Raw genomic sequence first — 27,160 nt, forward strand, 5'->3', positions numbered from 1 at the left:
ACTCGGAACGTAAAGACAGACGAAATACGGCTACGCATTCCGCCCGGCGTGCTAACGTTTCTGCCAGCTCGCCGCCTTGCACGTATATATAATAAATGGGAGAGATGAATTTCACCTGGGTCTACGCTACAGACCTAAAGCAACATCTGGGGAAGAAATCTGCAGTTCTGTAAATAAAGATTCTGCTGGTTTTTATTCACGTCTCACAGACATAGTCCATTGTTGTCAGCCTAGCAATGGATGTGAAAAGACGGAGTTCAGTGCTTACGTTGATACAGGAGTTGGATCATATAGGGTTCAGGCGCTGGAAAACAGCCGAAGCTTTGCCAAGTCGCTTCTTTACATAAATACGTACAATATTCTTTAATTCTAATATTCAAAAGAATACTCACATTCTAAAGCTTTATTTCCATAATAAAAAAGGTAGTTTAAAGAATATAAACGCTATGCAGGTACTGTACAGGTACTGCAAAAGCAGCTAAGATTTAATAATCTATAAAAAGAAGACAAATTTAATTACCGTATTTGACAGCATAGAAGGCACACTTTCTTCCGAAAAAAAAAAAAAACTCCCAGAAAATTATCTTGGGTCCTATATGCCATATTGGGCGAATATTGGTTTCAAAATTTTGGCACAAGGCCAGCAATTTAGGGGGCGGGGAAGATCGATTACATCGATCCCAGTGTTCAACTGGTACTTATTTTATCGACCCCGAAAGAATGAAAGTCAGAGTCGACCTCGGCAGAATTTGAACTCAGAACGTAAAGATGGATGAAATACCTATTTCTTTACAACCCACAAGGGGCTAAACACAGAGAGACAAACAAGAACAGACAAACGGATTAAGTTGATTATATCGACCCCAGTGCGTAACTGGTACTTAATTTATCGACCCCGAAAGGATGAAAGGCAAAGTCGACCTCGGCGGAATTTGAACTCAGAACGTAACGGCAGACGAAATACGGCTACGAATTTCGCCCGGCGTGCTAACGTTTCTGCCAGCTCGCCACCTTTACCAGCTCGCCACCTTTACCAGCTCGCCACCTTTACCAGCTCGCCGCCTTAAAGATGGATGAAATACCACGAAGCATTTTACCCTGCGCGCTATCGATTCTGACAGCCCGCCCTCACTAAGTTGGACTCATATTACATGCTTTAATGCACTAAAACCATTTTTCTCTGAATAGCCACTGCCGAAATTAGTGTACGTCAAATATACCCGTGCGTTTTTTTATGCCATCAAATACGGTTGCTTTAATCTAGATTTATAATGAGGATTAGCATTTTCATACAGTCCAAAATTCATTAGTAAGACAAAATAATTTTTTTCTGGCAATTAATTGCCTTTTTTCACTTCGACCAAAGATGAATAAAATAGGTTTAATATACAGGATATGGGTTCTATCTCCACTAATCTTACGGACGATCTGGTATCAGCGATATAAATACACCGACTGCATCTGCTGTCCCATAACCTACAATGAGAAAGGTAAAAACTAGAATCCAGTGAAATTAGTGTAAGATTTGTCATAAGAAATTCAGTTAATAAGGATTATAAAATTGTATGAGGAGAGCCTTGCTGAAAACTTTAAAATTCAGTTTTGTGAACTACAAGCATAAAACAGACTTTGCCATAACATGTTGTTTATTTTCCAAACAGCTTGATTTGCTCATATATTTTAACATTGAATATATTAAATGCAGATCCTCTTTCAGAGCTTCCTTGCAGCTGGCAAACTTCCAAAAAAACTGAAGGAAGGTAAAATATGCCCTATTCATAAAGGAGGTAGCAGAGCAGAGGCCAAGAACTACAGACCTATCTCTCTCACCTCACACATCAGCAAGGTCATGGAACGAATAGTCAGAAGGAAATTAATCACCTTCCTTGAAGAAAATGACTTGCTGCCTGACACCCAACATGGTTTCCGACCAGGAAGAAGCTGTTTAACTCAGCTCCTACAACACTATGACTGGGTGCTGAAACAACTGCTCAACCACTCAAATGTGGAAGTCATATATCTCGACTTTGCAAAGGCCTTTGGTAAAGTCGATCATGGAATGATATGTCACAAACTGCGTGATCTTGGCATAGTTGGAAAATTGGGAGAATGGCTTCATGACTTTCTGAAGAATAGAAGTCAGGTGGTAGCAGCCAATGGGGTCACTTCAATTAACACACAAATAGTGAGCGGTGTTCCGCAGGGCACTGTTTTGGGACCACTACTGTTCATAATGGCCCTCTCAGACATGCCCTCAGCCACGCAGAGAGCCACGATCACAAGTTATGCAGATGATACAAAAGTTTCATAGGCAATACAGAACCCTGAAGACACTAAGCACCTACAATGTGAGCTGGACGAAATATACAAGTGGGCTGAAAAGAATAGCATGCAGTTCAATGCTGAAAAGTTTCAAGCTTTATACTATCAGCATGCAAAACTGAATGCAACACCCAATGAATACACTGGACCCGAAGGGATTGCAATCCCAGAGGCACAATCAGTGCGTGACCTGGGTATTCACATGAGTGATGACGCGACCTTTCATGTACATGTTGCTAAACTGGCAATAAAATGTAGACGGCTGGCTGGCTGGATTCTCAGAACCTTTAGAACAAGAGAACAAGAAACCATGATGGTCCTCTGGAGGACACTTGTCCTAAGCCACTTTGACTATTGCTCTCAGTTATGGTCACCATCCAGTGTCAAGTTGATCACAGAGCTCGAGGCGATCCAGCGTAGCTACACGAAGAAGATAGCCTCTATGCAGAATGTAAGCTACTGGGAAGACTCAAGAGATTAAAACTATATTCCTTGGAGCGTAGGCAGGAAAGATATGCCATAATATACATCTGGAAGATCCTGGAGGGACGTGTCCCAAACTTTGGATCGAGAGTTACACAAATGCCAGAACTGGGCGCCACTGCGTGGTGCCTAGGACTCCAAATTTGCCATCAAGATGTAGGACAAGATACTGTGATAGCCTGGGCTTCCGTGGCCCACAGCTCTTCAATATCCTCCCGAAGAACCTGAGAGACCTGCATGGGGTGGATGCAGATGTCTTTAAAATGGAACTGGATCTCTTCCTGTCAGGTGTCCCAGATGAACCAACTTCACGGCAGGAGGTGCAGATGAGGGCAGCTGCATCGAACTCTCTCATGCACCAAATGGCAGTTGCTAAAAAGCTTTCGTGAAGTAAAACCAAGTAGCAACACCAAATGGTGGTGCTCCAGCATGGCCACAGCTCATGAGCTGAAACTAGAATCAATCAATCAATCAATCAATCAATCAATCATATATATTCTGTTGATGATAGCTTTCCTGAGTAAAAGTTTGGTTCTGTGGCCGAATGTAGATTAAAATTTATGCAAGAATATCAAAAGTATTATCGAAATTAACATAATCAAGGAACCAAACAATGGGTTTATAAATCGACGCTCATCGTGTAGCTTCAGCTTCCATTTTCTGTTACATGACACTTAACTGGTATAATTTCGTATGTTTTTAAAATATTATATTGATTAGAGAAGCTATCTAAATCAGGTAATTCTTTTGTTTGTTTTCTTTTTGTTTTTCAAATAATAGTGAACAAGCCAAGTTGTTGGTCTGATATAAAACGTTAGAATACCTTCCAGTGGTGAAAAAATCTATAATTCTTTTGAATAAAAATACCATGTCTTTATAACCTATGGTGGGCGAAAGAATTGCTGAATGGTTAATGAGTTCCTTTCACGAATAGGAGGGGGTGGTCGTGGCAATTTGCGCAAAAGTATTTACACTAACGTCGACCTAATTCAAGTGGGCGAAACAGAGTAGACGAAAATTATGTGAAAACCAATCAAATGGAATGTACCTAACAATTCAAAGACCTGGCCTTGTCACAAACTGTATCAAACTGATTCTATTTAGAGAATTTTGCAAAGAACATGTGTGCCTTTGGAATATTCAGCTACATAAACTTATATTCAATGAGTCGGACGTTCGATGAATGCTGGACGTCATCGATCAGCATTCATCAGAAAACTGAACATTCACCGCCGAAACTGACGGAGGATCCATTACTCAATAAATATTAAAACGTTAAAAAAAATGTGTCCAATTATCAGCATTCGAACTGCAAGAATTCTTTTATTGCAGTTATCTAACGTCATACAAATCTCTTACTAGTTTGCCAGTAAAATTTAATTTGATATTTGAAAATCCTTACCTTGCGCCCATTCGGTTACATTTGGTTTGTTTGAATATATCATATATGGAGTAGTATCTTTTGGAGCCCAACTGCAAGTATCGCTATATCCAATGAGCATCCAGCCACTGCCCGTCTCGCATTTCCTCGTATTTTTAGCGATAAAAAACGTATTTGGACTGAAATTAAAATTAAACATTGGTCAATATATATATATATTATATATATATATATATATATATGTATATATATATATATACATAATAATAATAATAATAATAATAATATAATAATAATAATAAATAATAATAATAATAATAATAATATAATAATAATAATAATAATAATAATAATTTGAGGGAATGTTATTCCTAACTTACAGGGAAAAATTCAATTTAGAAATACTAAATCAAATTTCACAAAATATATATATATATAATATATATATATATATATATAATATATATATATTATATATATATATATATATATAAAAATTAGAAAAAAACACCTTTTATCAATTCAAAATGAACAATTAAATTACACCATCTAGAAAATTACATATAATAGAAATATTAAATATAAAATAACAATAATATACCGATGATTAAGTAATGTGAAAAATATATACGTTTTATTTATTATTTTGCACGTTACTTAATCATCGGTATATTATTGTTATTTTATATTTAATATTTCTATTATATGTAATTTTCTAGATGGTGTAATTTAATTGTTCATTTTGAATGATAAAAGGAGGGTTTTTTCTAATTTATATATATATATATATATATATATATATATATTGGTAAAAACGGTAAGATAACAAAAGAAAGAAAGAGACCTCAATATTATGTAAATAGAGGAAATTTATCTGTAAAATAATATGTGACAATTATTCAATAGTCAAGATAAAACTTTGAGTTTCGGATGCCGAGGTGGAAATCCACAACACCATCTCTTCGGTTATCTGGCCATCTTAAAAACGCTATGAAAAAAGACCGTTATACAAAGGGAAATTACCGTGTTATAATTCCGCTACTTATATAAAAGCGCTAATCCAATGACCGCTAATTAAAATAAGGTTAAAATTTCATAGTAAATACGTAAGCACGCCTACTCATACGCACACATGTGCGCTCGCGCACCCACGTGCGTACGTATACGTTACTATGAAAACGTACACATCTTCACTCGCATTTTTCGCCAAATGTATACGCATATATATATACAAACTCTGGTTTTACGCTTTGTATACTTCCTTATGTTTTTATCTGTTTTGTTGCTTTTTTTGTTGTGCTTGTGCGTATATAGACGTATGTATGAACTTTTACGGTGCGCGTGTGTGTGTATATATATAATCCCTTAAAATTTGAAATTTTAGAATATGAAAAGTCTAAAGGTTGTGCCTATAATAATTGGTGCATTGGGAACTGTAAGCAAATATACAGACAAATGGTTGAAAGAGATTGGAAAAGGATGTCCTGTAGAGTTTCTACAGAAAGTTTGCCTCTATAAGACTGGAAAGATTATCAGGAAGGTTCTAAGTACTTGAAAGACCATTGAAAGCTTGTAGATTCCTAAGATTACAGGGACAAATCCTGCCAGGAATAAGACCGAACCTGAGTCAAATCAAAAACAATGATGATGATGATGATGATGATGATGATGATGATGATGATGATGGTGGTGGTGGTGGTGGTGGTGGTGGTGGTGGTAGTGGTGGTAGTGGTGGTAGTGGGAGGAGGAGGATATATCAACTTACTATTGTCTTCTGACTGAAAATTTATCGGCTAACATGGGGTCGTTATTCAAATCAGCCCATGGAGAGTCCAGAAGCCTACCGCCGTTAAACCAGGTTGATAGACGGCTTCCATTTCCAGTAAACAGCACATTCAAAACTGCTTCGCCATGTTTGTATAAAACAACTTTCACCTTAAAAGAAAATAATAAAAACACTCAAAATAGCTCGTATAAAAGGAAAGCAAAACTGCCTCTAGACAATAACTTGAACAGCTAGAAATAGTAGACTAATCCCTCTAAAATCACACCCTACCATCATGTGTAAAAAAAGAAAGAGAGCATATTGCAAAATTTAGTCCTCGATATAAAAAAAATTAAGGATACTGGACGCCTTTGAACATGGATCTGTTCGACAAGAATTGACTTGAGATGAAACAAGAACAACCATATATTTTAGAAGTAAAGATCATTATTGTTGTTGTTATTATTATTATTATATTATTATTATTATTATTATTATTATTATTATTATTATTATTATGAAGGCTGCAAGATGGCAGAAACGTTAGCACGCCGGGCGAAATGCTTAGCAGTATTTCGTCTGCCGCTACGTTCTGAGTTCAAATTCCGCCGAGGTCGACTTTGCCTTTCATCCTTTCGGGGTCGATAAATTAAGTACCAGTTACGCACTGGGGTCGATATAATCGACTTAATCTGTTTGTCTGTCCTTGTTTATCCTCTCTGTGTTTAGCCCCTTGTGGGTAGTAAAGAAATAGAAATAGGTATTTCATCTGCCGCTACGTTCTGATTTCAAATTCCGCCGAGGTCGACTTTGCCTTTCATCCTTTCGGGGTCGATAAATTAAGTACCAGTTACGCACTGGGGTCGATATAATCGACTTAATCTGTTTGTCTGTCCTTGTTTATCCTCTCTGTGTTTAGCCCCTTGTAGGTAGTAAAGAAATAGAAATAGGTATTTCATCTGCCGCTACGTCCTGATTTCAAATTCCGCCGAGGTCGACTTTGCCGTTCATCCTTTCGGGGTCGATAAATTAAATACCAGTTACGCACTGGGGTCGATGAAATCGACTCCCCCACTACCACCTTCCCCAAGCTGCCCTTGTGGCAAAAATTTGAATTATTATTATTATTATTATTATTATTATTATTATTATTATTATTATTGAGTGAGAGAGCAGTTCATGCCATCAAGTGACACTGGGGTAAAATATACGAAGCCCAATATACCCATCATGACTACCCGTCTGATAAAGGTACACCAGGCACATGCATCACAACCATATGGTGCGCGACATGGTGATCTTATATCAAGATAAACAGCACATGACCTTGCAGGTGGGGCCCAGTTAGAATTTTCTTCAGGTTGAGTAGCCCATCCCGCTCAAAAGGTCCCTGAATAAGGGTTGTTAAGGATGTTGAAAGAACCACCCATGTTTCCAGAGGTGAACTATTCAAACCCCAAAGAATCCCTCTCAACACATGGCTATGATGCTCCCCCACTACTTCTGCTCGTGATCAGAGATGCACATATCGTCAGCCACTAAGGGACATGCTCAACTGGTTAAGGTCAAACAACTGACAAGCAAATCTGTGGTATTGAGCAGAATATTTGCTGTAGCCCATCTTTTATACCAAGACAAAACAATGTACATGATAACACTTCCAATCAGTTAAGATCAGAAGCCATGAGAGCCACTGCCTGGTACTGCATCAGGGCATTTATTATTATTATTATTATTATTATTGAGTGAGAGAGCAGTTCATGCCATCAAAGTGACACTGGGGTAAAATATACGAAGCCCAATATACCCATCATGACTACCCGTCTGATAAAGGTACACCAGGCACATGCATCACAACCATATGTGCGCGACATGGTGATCTTATATCAAGATAAACAGCACATGACCTTGCAGGTGGGGCCCAGTTAGAATTTTCTTCAGGTTGAGTAGCCCATCCCGCTCAAACGGTCCCTGAATAAGGGTTGTTTAAGGATGTTGAAAGAACCACCCATGTTTCCAGAGGTGAACTATTCAAACCCCAAAGAATCCCTCTCAACACATGGCTATGATGCTCCCCCACTACTTCTGCTCGTGATCAGAGATGCACATATCGTCAGCCACTAAGGGACATGCTCAACTGGTTAAGGTCAAACAACTGACAAGCAAATCTGTGGTATTGAGCAGAATATTTGCTGTAGCCCATCTTTTATACCAAGACAAAACAATGTACATGATAACACTTCCAATCAGTTAAGATCAGAAGCCATGAGAGCCACTGCCTGGTACTGCATCAGGGCATTTATTATTATTATTATTATCATTATTATTATTATCATTATTATTATTATCATTATTATTAAGACGGCGAGCTGGCAGAGACGTTAGCATGCCAGGCGAAATGCTTACGTTCCGAGGTCGACTTTGCCTTTCATCCTTTCGGGGTCGATAAATTAAGTACCAGTTACGCACTGGGGTCGATATAATCGACTTAATCTGTTTGTCTGTCCTTGTTTATCCTCTCTGTGTTTAGCCCCTTGTAGGTAGTAAAGAAATAGAAATAGGTATTTCATCTGCCGCTACGTTCTGATTTCAAATTCCGCCGAGGTCGACTTTGCCGTTCATCCTTTCGGGGTCGATAAATTAAATACCAGTTACGCACTGGGGTCGATGAAATCGACTCCCCCACTACCACCTTCCCCAAGCTGCCCTTGTGGCAAAAATTTGAATTATTATTATTATTATTATTATTATTATTATTATTATTATTATTATTATTATTATTATTATTATTATTATTATCATTATTATTAAGACGGCGAGCTGGCAGAGACGTTAGCATGCCAGGCGAAATGCTTACGTTCCGAGGTCGACTTTGCCTTTCATCCTTTCGGGGTCGATAAATTAAGTACCAGTTACGCACTGGGGTCGATATAATCGACTTAATCCGTTTGTCTGTCCTTGTTTGTTCCCTCTGTGTTTAGCCCCTTGTGGGTAGTAAAGAAATGGGTATTTTGTCTGTCGTTATGTTCTGAGTTCAAATTCCGCCGAAGTCGACTTTGCCTTTCATCCTTTCGGGGTCAATAAATAATAAGCTAATAAGCTCTGATTTTGAGCAGCCAAGATATGTCCTTCACTCTTTACCTTTAGCCCTGAGCTCCGTAACCACAGAGGGGTGTGCTTCTGGTCTGAGGCTTGCGGTGAAGCAATAGTCACAATAATTACTTGGTTCTTCCTCTTTATTACAACAATCCACTGGATGGTCATGTCCCTCGAGATCTTATAGTCTTCGTTTTCTCATACCATTTCTCACTTCTACTCATGCCATACTTAAGACAGAGCTTCCAATAAACCAGTCTGGTAATGTTTTCTCTTGCACTATTTTTGTGCGAACACCTTACGAATAATGTGGCTTATTGTTTCGCTTTTCTCACCACGTTACCTTCTATAATCCCATAGAAGCACTTAAAAATCCCCCTCCAAAAAAAACAATACAGAAAACAGAAAAGTGAAACAATAAACCGCATTATTAGTGAGTAAACAAATAAAATAAATGAGGGGAAGAGGAAAGAAAATACACAGCGACAATGCTCTTCTCAATACGTGTGATGTACCATTTAACACAATCTTTTGCACTTCCTGCATGGATGGTAAGCCAGGGATTATTCTTAAATAATTTTCAGTTCCTTTTTTGATTATTCCAAGTTCTCCTACAATCATCTGTATCATAATCGTCTTTTGAGATGCCTCATCTTTTCAATTTCAATTAGCAAATCTTTATATTTCCCGAGCTTATCAAATTTTTTTGCCGAGATATTATGGTCACGAGGTATGCTCATGCCAATCAGTAAACAGACTTTATTGTTTTGGTCTTTCACAACAACATCTCAAACAAAAATAGTACAAGCGAAGGAACAACATTGTCAGATTGTTTCACTGGAAGCTCTGTCATAAGTATGGCATGAGCAGAAGTGAGAAATGCTATGAGCACCAACCAGAAATGGTTGCAGAAAACGAACAATTTAAGATCTCGAGGGACATGACCATCCAGTGGATTGTTGTCGTAGAAAAGAGGAAGAACAAAGAAAGTATTGTTGATATTGCCTCACAGCAGGATCAAAAGAGTGAATGAGAAGCAAAGTCACAGACTTATGAAAGTTGAACTTGATGTAGTTCGTTCGCGGTGCCTGTTCTTGGGCTGCGAAGATTAGGGTCTTCAGTTTCGACTTTCAAGTCTCCTTTCCTAGTCTATTCCCAGATTTTATCTTTGTCAGCAGTTTCAGGCATTTCCCGCAAGAATTGACCATACATTTCTTTTTTTTTTTATATCTATTCCAGTTGTCTGTTTTGTTTAAATTTTCCCTTTTCTTTTCTTTCATCACTGCTTAGGACTTTCATCTTTTTTACTCCTGCCATATCATGCCAGGTCATTTTTCTCAAACTTCACGTACAATTCACAGCTACTCCTCTCTGCTGCGATAGATACAACCTGTCCACGTCACTTTTGGGGTGTAGAATCCCTTGTAACGTCATTGTTTTCCTGGCCTTTCTATTCAGCTCCTTAAATTCGTCACTTCTCTGCTCTATCACACCAGCACTATACCTTAAAGCATAAGTTCTCAAAGTGAGCACTACCGTCCCCTGGTGGGCGTTGAGACGGTCCAGGTGGACGCTGGTACCTAAGGGGCGGGAGAGAAAAATGGAGACGTTGGGAGGAAAGCAGTGGATTGGGGGACGCAATGACTCTATTATAGTATTGTTATAGTATTGTATACAAGTTGTATAATATTGGGATGTCCGGAAAGTTCGTGCCGATATTTAAAGGAAAGAAAAAGATCAATAAATACATGCCATTATAGTTTTAATCAACCAAATATGAATCATTTTGTTGCACAATGTGTCTCCATCTTTCCTTTATCTTGAAAATACTCTCTTCCCAGAATTGAGGCGGTTTCATGGCAAAGAATTCATCAAGGTATCTTTTTACGTCATCCAAGGAATTGAAATTTTTACCATTAAGACTATTCTGCAGAGACCTGAATAAATGGAATTCCGAAGGAGCAATATCTGGTGAATATGCTGCCGAGCTGCAGCAATTCTTTTCTGGTTACCAAAGAAACATGCGGTCTTGCATTATCATGTTGGAAAACAACACCCTTCCTGACGCCAATTCTGGACGTTTCTCCTGAATTTTTGCTTTTAACTCGTCCAGTTGTGTGCAGTATTTCTCAGAATTAATTGTCTGGTTACTTGGGAGAAGCTCAAAGTACAGAACTCCTTTCCAATCCCACCAGACACAAAACAAGACTTTTTTAGGGTGAAAACCCGCTTTTGGAAGGATCGCTTTCTCTGAACATTTCGGTAGATAATCTGTTTCTCATCACCTGTCACAATTTGCTTTAAAAAAGGCGCATTTTCATTCCGTTTATAAAGCGAATCACAGATGGAAATGCGATCCAAAAGGTTCTTCTCACTCAACTCATGTGGTACCCAAACATCGTTTCGATTTGTGTACCCAAGCTTTACCAGGTGCTCATGAACGACGGACTTTGATAGGTTGAGGCTTTCTGCCAATTCTCAGGTTGTGCAATGTGGGTTATTCTCAATGAATGACTTGATTTGGTCATCATCTGTAGTGGATGGTCTGCCTGATCGCTCTTTATCAATAAGGCTACAATCTCCAGCTCGGAACCTTGCGAACCACTTCCGTACAATTCTTTCAGATAAAGAAACATCACCGTAAACTGCGCATATTTCTTTGGTTGCTTGTGTCGCATTTTTCCCTTTACGGAAAAAGAAAAGCATCAAGTACCGAAAATGAACTTTCTTATCTTCCATTTTAAAGGATTACAGAATTAACACAGGTTATAGAAACATAAACCTTCTTCCACGAAAAGATAGCTTAAACTGTGCTCTAAATGGAGGTGTAGTCAAATCCTATTTTATGGACTCCACCATGTTCTAAAATAAGTCGAAAGGTAAGTTACTATAAATCGGCACGAACTTTCCGGACAACCCAATATTATATTAAATATTAAATGATTCATAGTATATATAAATTAGTAAAATATAAAATATTTATTTATGCATAAAAATAGGGGTGGGACGCTGAGGGTATCATGTGGCCATGAGGTGAGCAGTGACTCAAAATGTCTGAGAACATCTACCTCAGAGCTACCCCAGCCCATGTTTTGACAGCAAGTATCTTATTCTTACCACTCATCTGTGTCTTTAACACTGTCTCCGTTTATATTCTTTTGATATTAATTCTTTCATTTAGTCTGTTTCCAGGATGCCTAGGTACTTATACCTGTTGCCATTAGTTTCCTCCATAACTTGCTCTTCTGGTATTATAATTCCTTCGATCTTACCAATTCTCTTCAATAGTAGCACTCCACACATTTTTTTATATCAAACTCCACTCCTATATCTATGCTGAATGTATGAACTGTCTGCACAAGGCACTCAATCTGATCATAAGATTTCCCAAAGAGTTTTGGGTCATCCATGAACAGCTGATAGCTTATCTTAAACTCACGTCCTCCCCACTTGCAACAAGCCTTTGCCCTTTTCAGCACTAATAAAATTGGAACCATACACAATACAAAGAGCAAAGGCGATATTGCTGTTGTTGTTGTTGTTGTTGTTATTATTATTATTATTATTATTATTATTATTATTATTATTATTATTATTATTATTATTATTATTTAAGGCGGCGAGCTGGCAGAATCGTTAGCACACCGGACAAAATGCTTAGTGACATTATGTCCGTCTTGTTTTGAGTTCAAATCCCGTCGAAGTTGAGTTTGCCTTTCATTCTTTCAGGGTCACTGAAATAAGTACCAGTTACACACTGGGGTTGATATAGTCGACTTACACCTCCCACGAATTTCAGGCCTTGTGCCTATAGTAGAAAAGATATTATTATTATCACTTAAGGAGGCGAGCTGGCAGAATCGTTTGCACGCCCGGCAAAATGCCGGGATTGGGAATACACTTAATTAAAAGAAAAAACATTGCTAATTATTGCACAACGGAGCAGTTTCTATAGCTGGATAATAATTCAAGTTATAATATTAATCCAGATCTTGACACGAAGATTAAGCGAAATCCAATAAACCTTGTGAAATCAAAACCATTAAGGAGACTTCTGCGTGATACTTTTTCTTTAAATTTCCGTAGCTTAAAATCGATACAGTTCAGAAATGCATTTATAAATTTATTACCTGATTTATAGGTAAATAATACCACAGGTCAGCAAGATTACTCCGATAATATTCCGGACATGAATCTTGGCATCTGGTTGGAAGATAATCTCTTTTATTCCCTCCATAAGTAAATACGGTATTCAGATTAATCGATGTATTTTGTTCAAGATAAACCACTTTGTGCCATTTATAATCTGAAATATATTAATATATTAAGTGGTGATATAGTTAAAAGGTGTAAAGAAAAGCAAATTCTTAATATGATGGATTTTTCCCCTTATTTGGAGAAAGAAAACAAAAACTTAACGGCAATATTTAGCTTCTCTCAAAAGAAAAGGGAAATAATTTCAAGACATTATTAATTGATATCACGAAAAATTTATTTTTCATGAAGAAGTAAAGCTCATTGTCACTTAATGATGGTTGTTCCGTAGGAATCGACGTTGCTGCTATTTTTAACCCCAGGAGGACGCTTCCCCCAGCTGCTTATTCGATGTAATCTGCACCCGATATATATCGCAAGCAGGGGAGTGAACCCCTATTATCTCCCAGCCATGAGACCACTTGATCGTATGGTTTCGACTTCTTTGTGGTCATTCTCAGTGAAGGACATTCGTCAACTAGAGCTAGCAGTAGTTCAATCCAGCTTGCAATGTTAAAAATAGCAGTAACGTCGCTATCCACGGAACAGCCATGTTTAAGTGAAAAATAAGCATTACTTCTCACTGTAGACACTGCTTTCATCTCTTATCGAGATTTTCTAACTCGCTACTTTGCTTGTTGCAAATCAATGACTGTCACTTATTCTTCTATATATTGCAAACTGGAGTGAACTACTGCTGTTTCTAGAGGACAAGGATCCATCACTGAGGATGACCACAAAGGCCGTACAGTCTGGTGGTCTTGTGACCGGATGATAGTAGGGGTTCACTCCCCTGCTTGCAATAAATATTGGATGCAGATTGCATAAAATAAGCAGCTGGAGGATGCGTCCTCCTGGGGCTAAAAATAGCAGTAACGTCGGCTCCTACAGAACAGCCATGTTTACGTGGCGATAAGTATTACTTCTCAGTACAGTTATTGCTTTCATCTTTTATAGATATTTTCTAACTCGCTAATCTGTTTAATTTTTATGCATATGCATCCACTAACATTTAACATGAGATTTTATTATCGCACATGAAGACAAACCGCGTTGGCCTTTTAGAGATAATAACAGCAATAATTACATACTGAGAGATGCTTCTTGGACTTTATAAGCTATTGCTACAGTAACATGCGATTTGCCTAGCATAACCGGAAACAACTGTGCTATATTTGTGGCAATGGCGGCTCCTATCACCTACCTGCGCCATCTTTCTTTGCCGCTTTCTAATATATATTCTAATATATATTACTAATATATACACATACAATGTAATATCAAAATGTGTGTTTGTGTGTGCGAGTTTCTGTGACAGAGAAAGGGAAAGAGAGCGGGGTCTTGAGTATTTAATTGCTGATAAAAATGCGCGCCTGGTGATTTTTATTGGAGATTGGGAGTCAAATTCGAGAAAACCTGCCGACCCCATTGCTTTACGCTGATTGGTTGGTTAATAGATCAATCACGGAAAACTATAGGGTGTGCTCGTGATGTCTGAGCGCGTATCCAAAGATTCGGTCTCGAATCACCGCAACAGATTCAACGGATGCATAATTTACATTTAGTAAAAATTTTACATCAAATTAAATCGTTCACGAATAGAAATCGAGAATTTTTTTGCTTTTTTTGCTTTTTCATGAACCCTAGGACTCATAAGGCCCGTAATCCAGTTTCCATGCCGTATAAGTAACCAAAATCACTATATTTCCCCTGAACGGGACTCCTATCCTTTGCCATGTTCAAAGCCAGCAATTTTTGAGAGGAAAGGATTAACTGATAATATCAACCCCAGCACTTGAGTGATACTTTATTTTTGTCGACCCCTAAAGTAATGAAACGTAAAACTGATCTCGGCGGTATTTGAACCTAACCTAAAGAACGGGAGGAGATTCCACTCAGCATTTTGTACGACATGCTAACGATACTACCAGCTCGCAGCCATAAAAGGTTTTACTGTAGCGAAAATTTATTTTCGGTACGGAACACTGAAATACATTTGCGGCTGTAAACAGCTCGAGAAGGAAGGTCATTGCTCTGCAAAACGCCCACGCTGAAGCAATTCTTGGTTATCTTAGTCTTTGACAAACTTTGAAGAAGATTCATTCTGAATGTTATTAAATTGCATCGAAAGGACTGAGTTCTTCTTCGTTTCTGGTGCTGGTCTTTAGCATCTACTAACACTTCACAGAACCTAAATTTATTTTTCATTAGAATTCTTTTTGTAAGTTTTAGGAAATGCCATCATAAACCTACAATTCTAAATTATAGTTATGAAATAGCAGCTAACCTGATGGGCAATCACACATCAACAGTCTTCAAACTTTGATCTATCGTTTAAAAGCATTCTCTCTCTCTCTCTCTCTCTCCCTCTCTCTCTCTCTCTCTCTCTCTCTCTCTCTCTCTCTCTCTCTCTCTCTCTCTCTCTCTCTCTCTCTCTCTCTCTCTCTCCCTCTCTCCTCTCTCTCTCTCTCTCTCTCTTTCTTTCTTTCTTTCTCTTTCTTCTAACATCGATCATGTATTCTATATCGTTCATGCACAATATTTTCTACTCTAGGCACAAGGCCCGAAATTTTGGAGGAGATTGTTCCGTTGATCGGATCAACTGGAACACACATCATCGTAACTGACGGAGTGCCATTAACAGTTTCTAAGAAAATCTACCTGACAAAACTATTCTTAATGAGCTGGCAGAAACGTTAGCACTCCGGGCGAAATGCTTAGCGGTATTTCGTCTGCCGTTACGTTCTGAGTTCAAATTCCGCCGAGGTCGACTTTGCCTTTCATCTTTTCGGGGTCGATTAAATAAGTACCAGTTACGCACTGGGGTCCATGTAATCGACTTAATCCGTTTGTCTGTTCTTGTTTGTCCCCTCTGTGTTTAACCCCTTGTGGGTAGTAAAGAAATAGGTATTTCGTCTGCCACTACGTTCTGATTTCAAATTCCGCTGAGGTCGACTTTGTTTTTCACCCTTTCAGGGTCGATAAATTAAGTACCAGTTGCGTACTGGGATCGATCTAATCGACTGGTCCCCTCTTCCCCAAAATTTCGGACCTTGCGCCTAGAGTAGAAACAGTTATCATTATACTTTGGACTATGGACGAAATTCACAAACTGCTTTCGGTATCTTTCTTCTGCGCATTGATACAGAGCTCTATAGCTTTATATTTTTATCGCTATCCGTAAATCAAATGAAAATGTTAATTAAAATAAGTATAATTCATTACTTTGTGTCTTACCTTCAACTAAATAATAAGATGAGCTTCCACTTTCGTCTACAGTATAGATATTGTCTTTCCAGGTGTGAAACATTTTACAGTCTCTCTTCGCATACTTAAAGAATGCGCAATCGTACTCATAGTTACAAAGCATGGCACAATGAGCTAGATCATCGACTTGTAGAACAGGATAGGTGTTTAGAACACTTTTAAAGTTCTTATTCTCGGGTAGTTTCCTATAAGCAGCTGTCACGGCCGACTCTGTATTTCCTAGAAACTGCATTGCAATAATAACAAGTATCAATGTTTCTTTGATAAATTTAGGAGATAACTTCCTGTCTGTATATGATGACGATATTTCCATATCTGTAAAGAGTAAAAAATAAATACATTTGGCTAGGAAAGAGGTGATGCAGGGGTGCAAATGGATCCACTAAAGGGTTTTCGTTTTTTGTTGTTGTTTTTTTTTTTTTTTGTGGCGATAGGTGAAATAATGAAAATGCTTTGAACATCCTCCTGAAAAACTGGGTTTGCGCCCCTTAGACAAATTTCGTTCCTGTGAAATTGACGTGCAAGTGGTTGAACACTCCACAAACACGCGTACCCTTAACGTACTTTCAGGGAGACTCAGCTTGACACAGAATATAACACGGCTGTCTCTTTGAAATACAAGTACAACTCGTTTTTGCAAGCTCAGTGGACTAGAACGACGTGAAATAAAGTGTCTTGCTCAAGGACACAACGCGTCGCTGCGTATCGAACTCACAGCTTTACGATCGTGAGCTGAATAGTTTAACCACAGAGCGACTCGCTTTCACTAAAGACCACACACAGATTCCTTCGATAGCTCGTATAATAAAGTTTTTTGTTTGTTTTGTTTTGTTTTTAAATTAACTATACTCTCATCATTTTTTTTTTTTTTTTGGTGGAGGGTGAGGCTATGGAATATATTTCTTTACTGCCCACAAGGGGCTAAACATAGAGGAGACAAACAAGGACAAACAAACGGATTAAGTCGATTACATAGACGCCAGTGCGAAACTGGTACTTATTTATCGAGACCGAAAGGATGAAAGGCAAAGTCGACCTCGGCGGAATTTGAACTCAGAACGTAGCGACAGATGAAATACCGCTAAGCATTTCGCCCGGCGCGCTAACGTGTCTGCCAGCTCGCCGCCTTCTAGTTACCTGCCGTCCAAGAATTTGGACCAAGAGATCTCCATTTCCAGCGACTTCGAGGGCCACCTCCCAGTGGTGTCGGGCGTCAACGAAGAGCCTTCGACTACAACAAAACGATCAATGTTTTTTTTTTCAAAGGTCTGGGAGTCTTCCGCCCCTAAACCCTAGACCATCACCTAATCACCCTTACCCGTCTTGTTGCTTAACAACAACAACAAAAATGACGGTTACCTTGACAATCACTTTCACCACCACAACCAGTATAACCACTGCAATACCACCATCACACAACTAACACTGTCATCAACACCACTATTACCACCATCACTCGGCGTCACACATCACACCGCTCCTGTCACCATTATAACCACCGATACTATTTTATCCTCCTCCCATACTTATCTCGATCATCGTCATCATCAACACTGTCTCTGCTTTCACCACAATCACCGTCAAAACTACGATCACCACAATCAGTTTCTTTACACAGTTGAAAATCCATTATCCGATACTCATGGGACCGAGATTGTTGCAGATTTTTGATTTTTCTAATTTCGGAGTGCTTTATAAAAAAGAATAACGGAATAGTTTGAGGATAGAAACCAGGTCTATAGACATATTCTGAATGTAGTTCTATATGAATCTTTAATAATTTTTTTTATACTTAAGATCATCAGAAATGTTAAGATATCAGCTTCTATCCACGTTGTCATGCTTTGATTAAAAGGTTACAGCTTAGATTAGATTACTTAGATAAGTTTCAACCGAAGTTGACTCAGTCCATGTCTAGTTTAATAGCTCCACCTGGAAGAGATACACAGTCACCTCTGGGGAACCGTAGTCCATTCAAGCAGAGGGTTATTATTTTCATAGACATAGCTGGATGAGGGTGGTTTATCTGGTATTTGTTGGGAGTAATCATCTAGGGGTCGTTTGAATGCCATGAAGTCTCTTTCCTCCTTTACGTGTGTCTTGCACGATGCTGAAGAGAGCCGGGCTAATTGAGGTGAACTAGTTCTGTCATAGTGTTGTGATATGACACGAACATTTCTATAGTGGACTGATGGCACGGGGGCCAAGCCTCGGACGAATTTTAAAGATGGACAATATTGATGGAATATTTTCCACATTATACAGATGATGTAGAGCTCACAGCGGCAATGGAGGGAGCAATGCCTGAGCTTTTTGAGTCAATCCCAATAGTCAAGGCTTGCATGTCATCCTCCACAGACCTCCGCCAAGCAGCATATTTTAAGATAGATACGCGAGTAAAATTACCAACAGAGAAACGAAAATAAACTTAGGAAACAGCAACGCCACCATAGGTTACGTGGGAACGATGAACGTGTTTTCAAGGGAGATAATCAAAGAATATAACATTGTAATACTTCATGTAAAGTAAACATAACAAATGAAAAATCCTTCAAGAATCCATTAAAATTCCCGGATCACTACCAAAATTTCATCATCTGTTCCTTGTGTCATTACCAACTTTTCCTGCGAGTTTCATCAAATACCGTTCACAACTTTTTGAGTTATTTTGTACACAGACAGACGGACAAACCAACGCCAATGAAAACATAACCTCCCTCCTTGGCGGAGGAAATAAATAAACTCATTCAACATATTTGTACTCGTGCAAATATGATACACAATAGTTCATTGATGGTGATATGGTAGTTAAGATATCGATATATATACATTTATGTGGCGGGGGTTGAAAGACCCCCCCCAGTAGTACTACCGTTGCGGACCACCGGGGATCCGTAGACCACAAAAAAAATCTCTCCAAAATATTCTAACTACTATAGGCACAAAACCTAAAACTTTGGGGCAGGGTGCCAGTCCATTGCATCGACCCCAGTACACAACTGGTATTTATTTTATCGACCGCCAAAAGGATGAGAGGCAAAGTTGATGTCCGAAATTTGAATCCAGAACGTCATATTTTCCTCATTGCACTTAAGAACATCTCAAACATGTGTCATGGTGGTCCTCTAGGACATGAAGACACGAGATAGGCGACTTCTTGAATTGCTGGCATTTTCAACCGACTCTGTACTAAGGGTGTTGATAAAGTCGACGAAAACCCTTAAACATTTGGAACTCCAGCTAGGCTCCTGTCCTAAGAATAACACCACCCATAAGTTTTGTAGAGGGGGCCAGTCGACTAGATCGACCCCAGTACGCAACTGCTACTTAATTTATCGACCCCGAAAGGATGAAAGGCAAAGTCGACCTCGGCGGAATTCGAACTCAGAACGTAAAGACAGACGAAATACCGCTAAGCATTTCTTATTTATTTATTGCCCACAAGGGGCTAAACACAGAGAGGACAAACAAGGACAGACAAACGGATTAAGTCGATTACATCGACCCCGGTGCGTAACCGGTACTTAATTTATCGACCCCGAAAGGATGAAAGGCAAAGTCGACCTCGGCGGAATTTGAACTCAGAACGTAGCGGCAGACGAAATCCGCCTTAAAATAATAAATATATCATTTCCTACCTGACTCCTTATATTCACACAAGTATAGTGTAAAGTCTTCTTAGTGCTGTCCTTTTCAATTCTTCCGCAACTTTTCGTTCGATTAAGATGATAATGAAGTGCTGCAGATAATCCAGAGAATTTATACTTTTCTTTTTGATGATCGATAATCATGTTGTTGGTGATGTTGTTATTATTGTCACTATGTATCAATAAACTAATAAGTCGTGAACGACAATGAAGTTACAGCGAGGTTTCGCCTTAAACACTCGCGCACACGCACCAACACACAAATGCGCAAACACGCGCACACATGCTCACTTACATACGTATATGAGTGCGTGTGCGTATGTGTATGTGTGTATGTGTAATACGGATTAGAAACACAGCCGACAACTAATGAAGGGTCGTTCTTTGTTGTTCGCATAAACATTTCATATTCTATGTCCTCGTACTTCGTATATGTATATATGCATATATATATATATATATATATATATATATATATATATATATATACTAGCAGTATCGCCCGGCGTTGCTCGGGTTTGTAAGGGAAATAACTATAAAGGATTTTTTTGAGAGTTATAGCCAAAAAATAGCAAAAAAATGGGAAAAAAAGATGGTAAATTTTTTTTGATAGTTAAAAAGATCGAGTTGCGTCCCCATGACCATCTGTGGTTTGTATTTCTGATTGTCGACCCCATGTTGAATTTATCGATCTTTTTCAGAACTGGGGGGACTTTTCAAAATTTTCGCTGCGTTAGTTTTGAATTATGACATTGGGCTATGTGTGTGTCAAGTTTCATCAGAATCGGTTGAAAGCCGTGGTCAGGGTGAGGGTACAAGCAAACAGACACACAGAAACACAGACAGACAAACTGCCGTTTATATAGAGAGAGATATATATATGTATATATGTATGTGTGTGGGTGTGTGGGTGTGTGTGTGTGTGTGTGTGTGTGTGTGTGTGTGTTTGTGTGTGTGTATGTATGTATATATATAGCAAAGTGAAATTGTAAGGTACCGCACGAGTGGAAATATATATGAAAGAAAGTTTGAAAATGCAATTTTAAAAGATGTTTATTCACTTGACCAGTTTCACTTTATTAGAAAAAGATTGTCAAAAGTAAAATGTGAAGCTTTGCAGAAGCTTTGTTGTGTTAAGAACTGGTTATCACAAAAGTATTAAAATACAGATATACATTCTTTGATTATCAAATAATGTATATATTTGATATATATATACATTTATTTGTTGCAGGTGTTTGATTGCGGCCATGCTGGAGCTCCGCCTTTAGTCGAAGAAATCGACCCAGGACTTATTCTTTGTAAGCCTAGTACTTATTCTATCGGTCTCTTTTGCCGAACGCTAGGTTGCGGGGGTGTAAATACACCAGAATCGGTTGTCAAGCGATGGTTGGGTGGAAACAAACACAGACATACAAATAGATACATGTTATATATATGTATGCATAAACATACATATATAAACATACACACACACAAACGCACGCAGACACACTCACTCACAAACATACACACACACACACACACACACACACACACACATATAAAGACTTTTATTGATGTCAGTCATTGAACAACAATCTTGTCAGATTATGCATGCGCGTGTGTATGTGTGTATGAATACACATACACGCATGTGTGTGTATGTGTGTGTGTATAGTTATATGTAGAAACATATGTCTATATGTATGTACTTATGGACGTATATCGCGTGTATATCAGCGATAAGATTGAGAACATTGAACTCAGGACGTGCAATTAAAAATCAGTTTCAGATAAACGCATTCTACCTCATTTCACACGCATGCATCAGTATACACACACACTCACATATATACACGTGTATATATACGTACACATACTCCCCCACGTGCACACGCACACACACGCACTAACACAAACACAGGCATGTGACAATTAAGCATACATCAAAGGCGGCGAGCTGGCAGAAACGTTAGCACGTCGGGCGAAATGTTTAGTGATATTTCGTTTGCCGTTACGTTCTGAGTTCAAATTCCGCCGAGGACGTAAGTACCAGTTACGCACTGGCGTCGATATAATCGACTTAATCCCTTTGTCTGTCCTTGTTTGTCCCCAAGGACAGACACACGGATTAAGTCGATTACATCGACCCCAGTGCGTAACTAGTACTTAATTTATCGACCCCGAAAGGATGAGAGGCAAACTCGACCTCGGTGGAATTTGAACTCAGAACTTAGCGGCAGACGAAATACTGCTAAGTATTTCGCCCGGCGTGCTAACGTTTCTGCCAGCTCCCCGCCTTCCTAAGCCTATAGATATATATTAAAAATCAAAATCGATCAATATGCAATTAGCTGTGAAACCATATGAGCATGTCAGCAATTAATGTTTGTTTCTTTAGAAACGTCTTATATGCAATTTAAAAGCCACTCAAGAAGTGGCCAGTTGTTTACCATCTGTATCTTATATGTGTGTGCATGGTAATCGATCTTACGTCTAACCAGTCTAACAAACAATGTATAATTCTGATTTTATAGATATTCTAAGTAAATCCTGCTTATCCGTTGTAATCTCAACCGTGTCCACACATGCACAGTTCGACGGCATAATTATAAGGCGGCGAGCTGGCAGAAACGTTAGCACGCCGGGCGAAATGCGTAGCGGTATTTCGTCAGACGTTACGTTCTGAGTTCAAATTCCGCCGAGGTCGACCTCGTCTTTCATCCTTTCGGAGTTGATAAATTAAGTACCAGTTACGCACTGGGGTCCATGTAATCGACTTAATCCGTTTGTCTGTCCTTGTTTGTCTCCTCTATGTTTAGCCCCTTGTGGGTAGTAAAGAAATATTGCAGAATGTTCCCCCTCCCCAAAACCCGATTTTGTTTCTTCATAACTTTCTGAAAAACTGATATTTCTTAATAGATTTTTCTGCAAATCCATTTCAGATATTACAGATTACGATGATATTGGAAATGTAATGAGGGGCGGTGGATGGGGAGGGGTATTCACGAATCTTGACTTTGTTTCCTCATACGACTTGATGAAATACATTACAATTATCCTCAGTCTTTTATCTTTCGCTAGTTTTAGTCATTATATTGCGGCCATGCTGGGGCATAGGCTTGAAGAATTTCTTACTCAAATGAATCGACCCCAGTACTTCCTTGTTGTATCGGTTCCCTTTTTGCCGAGCCGGTAAATGATGGGAACGTAAACAAACCAACATCGGTTTCAAGCGGTGTGAAGGGAAAGCACACACACACAATTTTACATATATGTATTTATATGCACCTAGATTTTAACAATAAAATCTTACAGTTCCATTTTTAAGAGATGAGGAATTATTTACATTATTTACATTTTAAGGATATTTGTCCTCATCTTATTTGTTGTTAACACAATGTTTCAGCTGATATACCCTCCAGCTTTCATCAGGGTCTTGGGGAAATTTCGAACCTGGGTTCTCATTCCTAAGGTATTTTTCGATGTTGTTATTATTATTATTGTTGTTGTTGTTGTTGTTGTTCAGGTCACTGCTTGGAATCGAACTCGGAATCTTGGGCTTAGTAGCCCGCGCTATTAACCACTACGCCTCGGGCTTATGGCATAATGGTTAATAGCGTGGGCTACTAACCCCAAGATTCCGAGTTCGATTCCAAGTAGTGACCTGAACAATAATAATAATAATAATAATAATAATCAATTCTTTTTTATTGGCCACAAGGGCTGACACGCATGATTACAGGACAAGACAGGACGAAAGGTTACAAAGGGTTTTGTCCGTTTGTTAAAAAATCCGTGTAAAAATACATTAACAATAATTATAATAAAACAATGAAAAACTCCCAAAAGGGGGAGACGTTTCGAAAGGTTCCTGGTGGAAAAAACCCTACAAAAGCCAACGGGAGCCTGGTCAAAAAAGGGGGTGTAGAGAGTCCCCTTTCTTCTCCTTTTACATTACCTTTTTGAAATCACAGGCGAAACCTGAGAACTGGTCCATTTATACAGGCCAGTCTCGCACAATTCACCCACCTTTCATAAAACTTGCTATCGGACAGCACTTTCCTCTCTAACCTCATCTTCCTTTTCAAGTGAAACTTGAAAAAGTTGATGAGGCCTTGACCAAAGAGGAAAGTGTCTGTCTTTAGCCCTTTCAAACGAGTCCACCACACGACCTCTTTCGCCACAGCCACTAGGCACAAGAAAACGGCCTCGCCCTCCTTGTTAAAGGAGGTCGGCGGGGCAATCTTCACTATGGATTCGGCCGATAGTCGGATCCGTCCTACACGTGACAGTAGCTGTTCGACATAAACCCATATTTCAGCAATACTCGGGCACTGAACGAGTGCGTGCAGAACGGTTTCGTCGTCCTGGCAACACCTCGGGCAGGCCCGGCTGACGGCACTTCCGTGCCGGTAGAGTTTATCTCGAACAGGCAGAGCCCCTCGGTAGCACTGCCAGGCGAGAGACCTCTGGAAATTATCCATCGGCCCCGGCCCGAAAGTCCTCCCGAACAGACCGCTCAGTTCGTCGTCTTCAACGCCTAGAGTTTCCCCGAGAACGTCGTCGCATTTTTCCTCCACTAACCCTCTATAGAACGCTAGAGTGGAGCTGTAACCGATCGCATTGCCCGCCTGACGGAGGGCGGAGAGGGCTTGACGGCACTCGAGGTGCCAAGCGCCCTTTCTCGGTCTACGTTTGATCCAGGTCTGCAGCTCCGTCAAAGAGACGAGCTGCGGAAAATCGCGTCTGACAAAAGACGACCACACCTGTTCACCGTCTAGGAAGCGCTTGAGATGCCGCAGCCTGAGCGCATGTCTGCGCAACAGCAACCACGGCATTCCAATGCCTCCGTTCAGCGGTCGTTGACAGCAGATGGATCGCCTGACCAGTGGCACCTGACCCTTCCACAAAAAGTCGAAGAGCAGGCGTACCAGCTTGGCCAACCAGCGGTCGGGACAAGGGACGACGGTCAAGCGGTAATAGATGACGGATGCGATGTACGCATTCGCCACCTCCGCCGACCTTTCAGGGACAGCTTCCTCTCGGCCCATTTCTGGTGAGACGTGCCACCCTGCTCGTCACCTCTTCCCAGTTCTTATCCACCTGGAGGTCCGGACCGAACCAGACCCCTAGCAGTTTAACGGGTCCGTCTGTCCAGCGCCCTACGACGCTGTTGGACGGCATGGGCTTGCCTCTCCAGGTGCCCAGTTGCAAGCCCACAGACTTTTCCGCGTTAATCTTTGCCCCTGTCACCGCTTCGTACTGGTTTGGCGTCTCGCCAATCAGGCCAATGTGCCTGTGGCTCGACACCACCACGGTGACGTCGTCGGCATAAGCAGACGCGCTGTTTCCGCCTCCTAGATCGCGCGGGATACCCCTCAAAGCCTCCAACTTGCGCAGTAATGGCTCGAGAGTCAAAATGTACAAGAGGGAGGAGAGAGGGCATCCTTGGCGGACCGAACGCGAGATGTCGAACGGTTCCGAAAGGTGACCGTTCACCCGTATCACCGAGCAGATGTTGCTGTATAAAGCAGCGATCCACCCGCGGAAGACTGGACCGAAGCCGGCTGCCCTGAGGACAGCTGCCAGGTACCGATGGTCGACCCTATCGAAGGCTTTACTCTGATCCAAGTTGATCAAAGCCCCACCCGCGCCAGCGTCGTTACCCACCCTCTCTATGATGTAGCGCATGAGATGGAGGTTGTCGTGTATCGACCTGGTCGGCACGGCGCATGTCTGCGTCTTGCCGACCAGCTTGTCCACGACAAGCGCCAATCTCTTGGCTAGCACCTTGGCCAAAATCTTCAACTCTGCATTGAGCAGAGTGATGGGCCGGAAATTCCCTATAACGTCCCCCTTGTTTGGGTCCTTCTTTAGCAAAGCCACCACCCCTCGACAGACAAAAGCAGGAATTCTCCCGTTTTGCTGCCAGTTGCAGTAGACGTTTGCCAACAGTTCCGCAAACAAGTCTGGCATTGAAAAGTAAAGCTCGTAGGGCAGACCATCCAAACCCGGCGATCTACCTCTCGTGCAACTCTTCATCGCTTCCTGTACTTCCCAGGCAGATATCGGTCCTTCGCAGCACTCTGCCTCGCTGTCCGAGAGTTGCGGTAGGCCGTCCAGGTACACACCGAAGTCTGCACCGTTGTCCGTTCCACCGCTCGTCCCAAACAGTTGAGCAAAGTGCCGCTGAAGCACCATACACATCTACTTCGGTTGGGTAACCTCGCACCCGTTCTGGTCCACCAAAGACCGAATGGTTGCTCTGTTGCCTCGCTTCGCCTCCGCCACGCGGGCCCATCGAGCGGCTCTAGTCCCCTCCCCGCTTAGCGAACGTGCCTTAGCTCTGACAACGCAACCTTCGTGTTTGGCGTCGAAGTGTTGGTCGAGGGCCAACCTTGCCGCCAACACGTCGGTCGCGATGCCAGTGTCAAGAGTCTCGTCTAGTTTCTTAACTAAATCCCGCTCTCTCTTCCTACGTTCAATAGCTAGAGTCTTACTATACCTAATCGACTCTACTCTAATTGCTCTCTTGAGGGCAAACCACCAGTTGTTGTTGATGATTGCCCCCGTGAGCGCCCGCTTAACTAGTAAACTAATCCGGTCTCTGTAAGCTTTGCACGCCGTTAACGACGCGTTCAGCTTCCAGTAGCCGGGTCCCTGTCTATGTAGCCTATCTAAGTCGACCGTACAGATCACTAATTTGTGGTCCGTATATTCGACTAGGTGGAATTGTGGACACCCTACGCTGTCCTTATCCGCTGGCCTACAAAACACTCTATCTAAGTACGATCTAGACGACCCGATGCGGTTTGTCCAAGTCCACATTGGCACATTCGGGTTGTCTAGTCGAAACCTGTCGGACAGCTGAAAGCGGCCGAGTAGGTTGGCGAGGCTCTTGCACCCTCCCCCTCTCCTATCAGACGCTCCCCTGCCCACCCGATCGAAACGTTCGTCTAA

The 27,160-nt window shown here is 40.5% G+C and overlaps 1 long non-coding RNA gene across 1 annotated transcript; it reads right to left on the bottom strand.

Moving 5' to 3' along the window:
• Positions 1-17,103: 17,103 nt before the first annotated feature.
• LOC118764591 lies at positions 17,104-21,967 on the bottom strand. The gene is made up of 3 exons (XR_005000408.1): positions 21,954-21,967; positions 21,501-21,506; positions 17,104-17,266 (listed from the first exon to the last, which is right to left on the bottom strand). It is a non-coding gene; the product is annotated as an uncharacterized LOC118764591 (long non-coding RNA).
• Positions 21,968-27,160: the final 5,193 nt, after the last annotated feature.

The sequence above is a fragment of the Octopus sinensis genome, linkage group LG8 (assembly GCF_006345805.1).
Source record: "Octopus sinensis linkage group LG8, ASM634580v1, whole genome shotgun sequence".
In the NCBI taxonomy this organism is placed as follows: Eukaryota; Metazoa; Mollusca; class Cephalopoda; order Octopoda; family Octopodidae; genus Octopus; species Octopus sinensis.